This window comes from Bos indicus, chromosome 3 (genome assembly GCF_029378745.1).
Source record: "Bos indicus isolate NIAB-ARS_2022 breed Sahiwal x Tharparkar chromosome 3, NIAB-ARS_B.indTharparkar_mat_pri_1.0, whole genome shotgun sequence".
NCBI lineage: Eukaryota > Metazoa > Chordata > Mammalia > Artiodactyla > Bovidae > Bos > Bos indicus.
Genome location: NC_091762.1, coordinates 92,631,337 through 92,640,444, shown reverse-complemented (window position 1 = coordinate 92,640,444; position 9,108 = coordinate 92,631,337). Strand labels below are relative to the sequence as shown.

General features: G+C 43.3%; 1 protein-coding gene and 1 non-coding gene across 8 annotated transcripts in view; both read right to left on the bottom strand.

The window, feature by feature from the left end:
- Nucleotides 1-307: 307 nt before the first annotated feature.
- The window catches only part of YIPF1 (Yip1 domain family member 1), a 44,278-nt gene continuing 35,477 nt past the window's right edge, over nt 308-9,108 (bottom strand). For 3 of the 7 annotated variants that reach the window (XM_070786509.1, XM_070786505.1, XM_070786508.1), the window contains exon 10: nt 308-1,139. The gene's annotated coding sequence lies outside the window, so the exon portion shown is untranslated. Of the gene's footprint in view, nt 1,140-5,203; nt 5,730-6,278; nt 7,910-9,108 lie in introns of those variants that run through there. The other 4 variants (XM_019957432.2, XM_019957433.2, XM_070786507.1 and 1 more) reach the window with 4 other exon arrangements.
- Nucleotides 5,279-5,350, bottom strand: TRNAE-UUC (transfer RNA glutamic acid (anticodon UUC)). Its single transcript has one exon. It is a non-coding gene; the product is annotated as a tRNA-Glu (tRNA).

Sequence of the window (9,108 nt, the reverse complement as noted above, 5' to 3'; positions counted from 1 at the left end):
AGCACATGAGATCTTCAGTTGCAGCACGCGCACCCTAAGTTGAGGCATGTGGGATCTAGTTCCTTGACCAGGTATTATCGAACCCGGGCCCCCTGCACTGAGAGCGTGGAGTCCTAGCCACTGGACCACTAGCAAAGTCCTGGTAAGCACTGTTCAATACTTAGAGGAGGAAAAATTCTGATGTTCATTCTAACCCCAACACCCCAAAAGTTAGCACGTGAAGTCAAGACTCCCAGCAGCCCGCCGCAGGCTGACAGTAAAACATCAAAGAAGCTGAGGTCAAAGTCATAAAGTACAGACACAGACATTATTATTTGCATTTTGTATTTATTTTGCAACCATTAGATTCAGCTGCCCACAGTCAGGTCACCAAAGACAAATTTTCAGACTCACTATGAATCCAAAGCAAAGTTCACACTGTTTAGCCACTTGAGGATGGCAAGGCGAGCAGCGGCTCATCTGGGTAATCTGTACACAAGCCAGAGAAAAGCACCCCAGTTAGGATGGAACCATCTTAGGGATTAAGGGCGTGCCTAATGTGAAGCACACCACGTGACTGTGAGAAGCAAATGCCAGGCGCCAAAGTAGCCTCCCACCCCCTTGTATTTCTCCCCAAATCAGCGCACAGTCACAATGACAACCAACAGCATAACGAAGAGCTGAATGACATGAGTCTCAACCACATCTAACTCTTGTTTGTTAAATAGGAGATGATCAGGCTTCAGTGTGGCACCACCCAGATGTTGGGTGTTGGGGCCATTCCATCCGTCTTCCTGATGGCTTTGGTTGTTCTGCTTTTCTACAGCGGATGCCATGTCCAAAAGAGCCACACTCCAAAACCCATCGAAGAGAACTGAAGAGCAAAAAGAGTCACTCTCAAGACAAAGGTTCCCCCAATACAGGAAGGATTCAGAGAGATAACTTCGACACCAAAGCAGTCTGCAGCCACCAGCTCTCCAAGCCTAGAGCTTTGAGTCCTGATTTACAGGTTACAGGGAAGACTTACTGCTAGAGCAGAGATGACATTTTAAAGTTTTTCTCCATTTCTTTGGAAACCCAGTGACTTCCTCGGACACAGATCCCAAAGCTACCTTCACCCAGTCTCCTCAAATTCTTCTTTGTGACTGCTCTGTTTGGTGCTAGAGAAGAGAAGATAAAAGAAAATATGGAAAGGACTTTCCTGGTGGTCCAGTGGTTAAGACTCCACACTTCCACTGCAGGGTGCACAAGTTTGATCCCTGGTCATGGAACTAAGACCCCACATGCTGCACACACAGTCAAAAAGAAAATAAAAAGAAATATGGAGGGACATAAAAAGATTTAGGAGCTGAGAGATGACTGTGTTTATTTAAACACAAGCTGGAATCAAGATTGCCAGGAGAAATATCAATAACCTCAGATATGCAGATGATACCATCCTTACGGCAGAAAGTGAAGAAGAACTGAAGAGCCTCTTGATGAAAGTGAAAGAGGAGAGTGAAAAAGTTGGCTTAAAGCTCAACATTCAGAAAACTAAGATCAGGGTATCCAGTCCCATCACTTCACGGCAAATAGATGGGGAAACAATGGAAACAGTGACAGACTTTATTTTCTTAGGCTCCAAAATCACTGCAGATGGTGACTGTAGCCATGACATTAAAAGACGCTTGCTCCTTGGAAGAAAAGCTATGACCAACCTAGACAGCATATTAAAGAGCAGAGACATTACTTTTCCAACAGAGGTCTATCTAGTCAAAGCTATGGTTTTTCCAGTAATCATGTACAGATGTGAAAGCTGGACAATAAAAAAGGTTGAGCGCCAAAGAGTTGATGCCTTCAAACTGTGGTGCTGGAGAAGACTCCTGCAAGTCCCTTGGATAGCAAGGAGATCAAACCAGTCAGTCCTAAAGGAAATCAACCCTGAATATTCATTGGAAAGACTGGTGCTGAAGCTGAAGCTTCAATACTTCGGCCACCTGATGTGAAGAGCTGACTCATTAGAAAAGACCCTGATGCTGGCAAAGATGGAAGGCAGGGTGAGAGGGGTCAACAGAGGATGACATGGTTGGATGGCATCACCAACTCAATAGACATGAGTTTGAGCAAGCTCCAGGAGACGGTGAAGGACAAGGAAGCCTGGTGTGCTGCAGTCCATGTTGTTGCAAAGAGTCAGACACGACTAAGCAACTGAACAACGACAAGCTTAAGGCTATACAGGGGACAATGGCAGGATATGAGGCGGGATAAGTAGATTAGGGGTAGTTTGTGGCAATACAGGGAGTTTGGGTTTTCTTATTTAGAGGACAGGAGGCCAAAAAAAAAAAAATTAGTTTTTAGGTATAAGAGTGATGTAGTCAAAGGCTCAGTCAGATTTATAAATTTTAAAGACTCTCATAGCTACATAACACACACTGGTGGCTCAGCAGGTGAAGAATCTGCCTGCAATGCGGGAGCCTGGGTCAATCCCTGGGTCGGGAAGATCCCCTGGAAGGGAACAGCAACCCACTCCAGTATTCTTAACTGGAGAATTCCATGGCTACAGTCCATGGAATCACAAAGTGTCAGACACGACTGAGCTACATATAGGATAAATCAGAAGGAGGAAAAGAAATGAGACAGAGAAACCCATCAAGCTATTACCATAGTCTAGATGTGAGATGATCAGGTCCTTAATGCTGGGTATGGTACTAATAGGGCAGATTTGAGAAATATTTCCAAGGTAGCATAGACAAGTCCTGCTGGCAGATAAGATGTGGATGATAAGAGGAAGGAATCTACATTGATGCTGAGGTTTCTAGCTTGAGTGGCTAGGTAGATTTCTTTTTTGTGGCTTACGGAATCTTAGTTCCCTGACTGGGTATTGAACCTGGGCCCTCAGCAGTGAAAGTACAGAGTCCTAACCCTTGGACCACCAGGAAATTCCTTGGTAGATTTCTTAATTTATCCAACAAATACTGATGGAGGACTCATGTGCCAGGCACTGGATACAACGATAAGAAGGCAAACATGGTTCTAACTCTGAAGAAAATTACAGTCCAGCAGGGGAAACTATGGGATAAGCAAATATATAAAACATAATTTATGCAAGGTACAATGAAAAGAGAAGTCGCTCAGTAATGTCTGACTCTTTGGGACCCTATAGACTGTAGCCTACTCGGAGAAGGCAATGGCACCCCACTCCAGTACTCTTGCCTGGAAAATCCCAAGGGTGGAGGAGCCTGGTAGGCTGCAGTCCATGGGGTTGCTAAGAGTCAGACACGACTGAGCGACTTCATTTTCACTTTTCACTTTCATGCATTGGAGAAGGAAATGGCAACCCACTCCAGTGTTCTTGCCTGGAGAATCCCAGGGACAGGGGAGCCTGGTGGGCTGCTGTCTATGGGGTTGCACAGAGTCGGACACGACTGAAGTGACTTAGCAGTAGGCTCCTCCATCCATGGGATTTTCCAGGCAAGAGTACTGGAGTGGGTTGCCATTTTCTTCTCCAGGGGATCTTCCCGACCCAGGGAATCGAACCCAGGTCTCCCGCATTGCAGGCAGACGCTTTACCATCTGAGCCACCAGGGAAGCCAGGTACAACGAAAGGGCATGATAAAGAATCAAACCTGGTCTGGAGTCAGGAGTGGATGGTAGTGCCATTCACTAAGACAGGAAAATGTAAGAAGATTTAGTAGTTGGGCAGATGAGTTTGGTTTTGAACATGATCAATTTGTGGCATCTGTTGGTACGCTTGGTTGAGGATTTGCAAGAAATGGGAACTTGGAAAGACAGGTAGAGATATGGTCAAACCCAGGAAAGATGAAGGAATGTGGCAGAGAGGGGTTCCTAATGCATGGCCTTCCTCCTAAGAGAATGAGCCAGGCCTCCCTGAGGACCTCATCAGAGGAAACGTCACAATCAGGGTCAGCATTTAAGCACACCACAAAGGTGATGCTGAGGCAGGGCAGATCTGCCTAAATCTACCTGCTCTAGAAAAGGGAAAAGTTGCCAACCAAATAGCTGTAAAAAGTGGTTGGAGAAGGGTGGATGGTATAATGTGATGGAAGGACAGAACCTAAAGTCCTGATTGGCCTTCTGGTAAACATCAGCGTTGGGTTCTGAAATGCCAAGTAAAGGTAAGGACAAGCCAGCCCACAGGGAAGTCATGAAAAAATCATGAAAAATTCTGTTTTTCTCATCTTTCTAGCTGTCTGTTCCAAATTAATGTCAAGACTGGACAATGACATGAAGACAGAAAATTCCCTCCTCCCACTACTAACTGTTACTAGGTGGCCTGTGGGGCAGAGGCTGGAATTCCTGGCACTTAGGCTGAGGATAGCAAGTAAGATACCTTTTGGGCCAGATGTGGTCCACAATGTCACCATCAGCCAGGACTCCTTCGCCACTTTCAGGCCTAAGACTTGACTCCCGGTCACTTCTGGCTCCCACTGTGGTAGCCCCTCTGTGGCATGCCCTGCTCCCCTCCTGGCCCCATCCTTGCATCCAAGCTGGACAATGTCAGACCACTGCCTCATCTGAGGTATTCTAATCAGAAGTCCCCAAAGTCATGATTCTCTCTTTAACTTAGCAAGGCCTGCTAGTCTGTGTGATGCAGGACATATAAAGTTGGACTGTAGGGGACTCTCCCGGTGGTCCAGTGGCTAAGACTCCCTGCTCTCAACTCAGAGGGTAGGCCTGGGGATTCAATCCCTGGTCAGGGAACTGGATCCCACATGCTACAACAAAGATCAAAGAGCCTGTGTGCTGCAACTAAGACTCGGAGCAGCCAAATAAATTAAAAAAAGAAGAATTCATTGGGCTGTAAAATCTGGGAAGGTAAAGACCTATCTCCATTATTCACCAGTGGCCCAGTCCTCAATGAACAACAAGAGTTTCCAAGCAACTTGGCAAATGATCCAAGTTTTGAATGCCATGTGGTATGTATATAATCCTCCCTTGTTCAAAATCAAGCTTTCCCCAAATGCCTGCTGAGTGCTGGGGCTATAATGGTAAATAAATCTCTGACCTCAAGGAACTCTCAGTCTATGAAATCACAGTTAATAAGAAAATGGCCATAAAAGAGAAACATACAAAGAGCTCTACCACAGCCCAGAGAAATAAGTAAGTAATATTATCTGGAGAAGTAAAGCAAAACTTCATCAAGGATAGAATATCTAAAGTAGGTCCTGAAGAATAAATAGGAAGTTTCCAAGCAGACAAGGGAGGAAAAAGCATACTCTAGAACTTAAAAAACTTCAAATATTTCATTTTAATTTTTTAATCTTTTTTATGCCATGCTGCACAGTTTGTGGGATCCTAGTTCCCCAGCCAGGGATTGAACCTGGGCCCCAGCAGTGAAAGCACTGAGTCCTACCCACTGGACTGCCAGGGATTTCCCTTCAAAGATTTTAAAGTAACATTTCCAGTAATTAAAGGTAGTTTGGAACTTTTATTACTAGATTATTATGAGTGCACGGTAGATAAACAGGTAAGTACTTATGTGAGGGGTTTCCCAAGTGGTGCAGTGGTAAAGAATCCACCTGCCAGTGCAGGAGATGCAGGAGACTTGGGTTCATTTCCTGGGTCAGGAGATCCCCTGGAGGAAGAAATGGCAACCTACTCTAGTGTTCTTGCCTGGAGAATCCCATGGACAGAAGAGCCTGGTGGGCTGCAGTCCATAGGGCCGCAGAGTCGGACACTACTGAGCATCTGAGCACACACTTATGTGGCAGTCCAATTCTATCACCAATGGTATCAGTGAGAAGTGAAATCTTCAACACAGGAGAAAGGAGATATGAATATATGATAAAAGCAATTTAGTAAGAACTCTGTAGCACTGAACAGGAATTGGAAGTATCAGTATGAACTCACATATGTTCCATCAAGCAAACAACAGCCATACACACTGAAAAGGCCTGAAAACAATGACCAAGCCATTTGCAACGAGCAACACTAGCATCCAGATTGTGACCTGAAAATTCCATTCCCCACTGAATGGAACCAGGAGTCCTTAGAGAAATGGCTCAGTCTGGGTCTGGAACAGGAAAAGTTCAAATGAGCCGAGAACATTTGGTTATAACAGACAGCAAGGCAGTTAACAGAGACTCCTAGAGTGTGCCAACAAGACCCAGGGGCCAACTGGTGTCCAAATATAGGACAATCTGAGCATCAGTAAGCATTATATTTGCAATGGCCTGAAGCTAATTGGTCATTGCTGCAGAGTCCTAGTGAACCAACTACAATTTTGAAAGCAGGTAAAAAAGAAAACAATCATTTATCTTGCTTTTCTTATACATAAACTGTATCAATGGACACCCAAACAGATGAAAGGAAATTTTTATTAAAGAAATATTCTAGTTAATAAAGGAAGAAAAATAGAATTGAAATATGATTGTTTTAAAACTCCTACTGAATCAATGAATCTAAGCATAGCTTATTAATGGCTTCTAATATCAAACAGAGAGATAATTAGACATTATGAGTTTATGGATGGAAGAATTTTACAGCACACATCAAGTAGTCTTGCCAAAAAATCATATCTGAATCTGATCAAACCTTTAGATACAACCATCAATTCACAGAAAACAGAGGACAGAGTTATATGTTAAATGATAACCATGGAGAAACAATCAGCAAAATACACAATAAATGAGCTTTCAACAAATAAATGGCAAAAGCAAAGAGAAAGAGAGAGATGGAATAGAACTCTATAATTTAAAAGGCATTTAAAGGCAATTATCCTGCAATTAAAAAGGAAAAAAAAAGGCTTTTAAGGTGCCTTCCCATTTAAGGTGGTCTAGTGGCTAAGACTCCGCATTCCCAATGCAGGGGGTTTGGGTTTGATCCCTGGTCAGGGAACCAGACCCCACATGTTGCAACTAAAACATCCTGTGTGCCACAAAGAAGACCAGAGGCCCTGCCTGCTGCAGTGAAGAGCCAGTGCCATCAGATACATACATAAATAACTTTAAAAACAAATAAAAGGCATTTGAGAGATACACTACCCAATTGCAATATGAAATTCAAACACTGAATGTATTTGATATTAAATAATTATGATTTTTAAAATGTGATTATGGTACTATAGCTAGGTTTTGAAAAGAGTGTGTGTGTGTGTGTGTATATATATATATACATATACATACATATATACACATATATATACATACATATATATATATATATATATTTTTTTTTTAAGATTGTTTTAGCCTTTTATGTTTATTTTTGGCCACACTATGTGGCTTGTAGGATCTAGTTCCCTGACCAGGGATCAAACCCAGGTTCATGTCATTCAAAGTGCAGAATCCTAACCACTAGACTACCAGGGAAGTCCCTGAAAAGAGTATCTTTTATAGATACAGAATATAAATGTTTATGTATGAAAGAACAGGATGTTCTAGATTTGCTTCCAAACAATACAGGGGAAAGAGACGGAGAATATATGGGTATATGGATGAGACAAGACTGGCTGTGAGTTGACAACTGTTGAAAGTAAAAGAGGGGAAGGGTACTTAGGGATTCATTATACAATTCAGTCTATGAGAGTGAAAGAGGAGAGTGAAAATGCCAGCTTAAACCTCAACATTAAAAAAAACCAAGATCATGGCATCCAGTTATCCAGTTCCATCACTTCATGGCAAGTAGAAGGGGAGAAAGAGGAAACAGTGACAGATTTTATTTTCTTGGGCTCCAAAATCACTGCGGACGGTGACTGCAGCCATGAAATGAAAAGACACTTGCTCCTTGGAAGGAAAGCTATGACCAACCTAGACAGCAGATTCAAAAGCAGAGGTATCACCACTGCCAACAAAGGTCCATATGGTCAAAGCTATGGTTTTTCCATTAGTCATGCATGGATGTGAGAGTTGGTCCATAAAGAAGGCTTAGGGCTGAAGAATTGATGCTTTTGAATTGCTGTGCTGGAGAAGACTCTTGAGGGTCCTTTGAGCTGCAAGAAGATCAAACCAGTCAATCTTAAAGAAAATCAACCCGGAGTATTCACTGGAAGGACTGATGCTGAAGCTGAAGTTTTAATACTTGGGCCACTTGATGTGAAGAGCTAACTCACTGGAAAAGACCCTGATGCTGGGAAAGATTGAAGGCAAAAGAAGAAAGGGACAGGAGAGGATGAGATGGTTAGATAGCATCACCAACTCAATGGACATGAATTTGGGCAAACTCTGGGAGATAGTGGAGGACAGAACAGCCTGGAGTGCTACAGTCCATGGGGTCGCAAAGAGTCAGACACAACTTAGTGACTGAACAACAACAACACATTTTCCACTAAATAAATCAAATAAAAGAATAAAACGTTATTGTGTTGACCCACTTGCCATTGCAGGTTCTTCCAACTTTCCTCAAAGAAAGGGAACAAAGAAGAAAACTGAGAAAGAAATAGCCCAGGAATTGAAAATGGCTTCTCTGGGAAGGGACACTGCAGACGTGGTGTGGAAAAGAATTAGCTATGCTAATGTTAGCTATGCTGTGAAATCATGCAGTTTGGATGCTGTGTTAAAGGGGATTATAGCACTGAGTTAAAGCTGATTTCAGAATAAAAGAACGGATGTGTATAAACCTAGTAAAAACATTTGAAGTTTTGGCTTATGAAATGAACTCTTGACATGAGTGAGTGAAAGGATAATTGCATATAAACCCTGGGTATCAAATCAGGAGGGTTTTAATTACAAAGGAGTTTCCTGAAGCCCTCTGCTCATCTCTTAATAAAGCCCATATCACACAGCAGTATAATTATATGCCAGTCGCCCTCCTCTGGATAGAACCACTTGTCATTGCCCCTGGGAAGGCAGTCCCAGTCTGGATTCGGTCCTTCAGACACTCCATCCCTCAAGCCAAAGTAAGATTCCCTAGGTTCACCAGGGTCCTGGCTCAGAGAAGAAATGGCACTGGCTCTAAGGTGATGTGCTGTGTGCTTAGTCACTCAGTCATGTCCAACTCTTTGTAACCCCATGGACTGCAGCCCGCCAGGCTCCCCTGTCCATGAGGACTCTCCAGGCAAAAATACTGGAGTGGGTTGCCATGCCCTCCTCCAGGGGATCTTCCCAATCCAGGGATTGAACCCAGGTCTCCTGCATTGCAGGCGGATTCTTTGCCATCTGAACCACCTGATAAATATAAAATAGGAAGGAA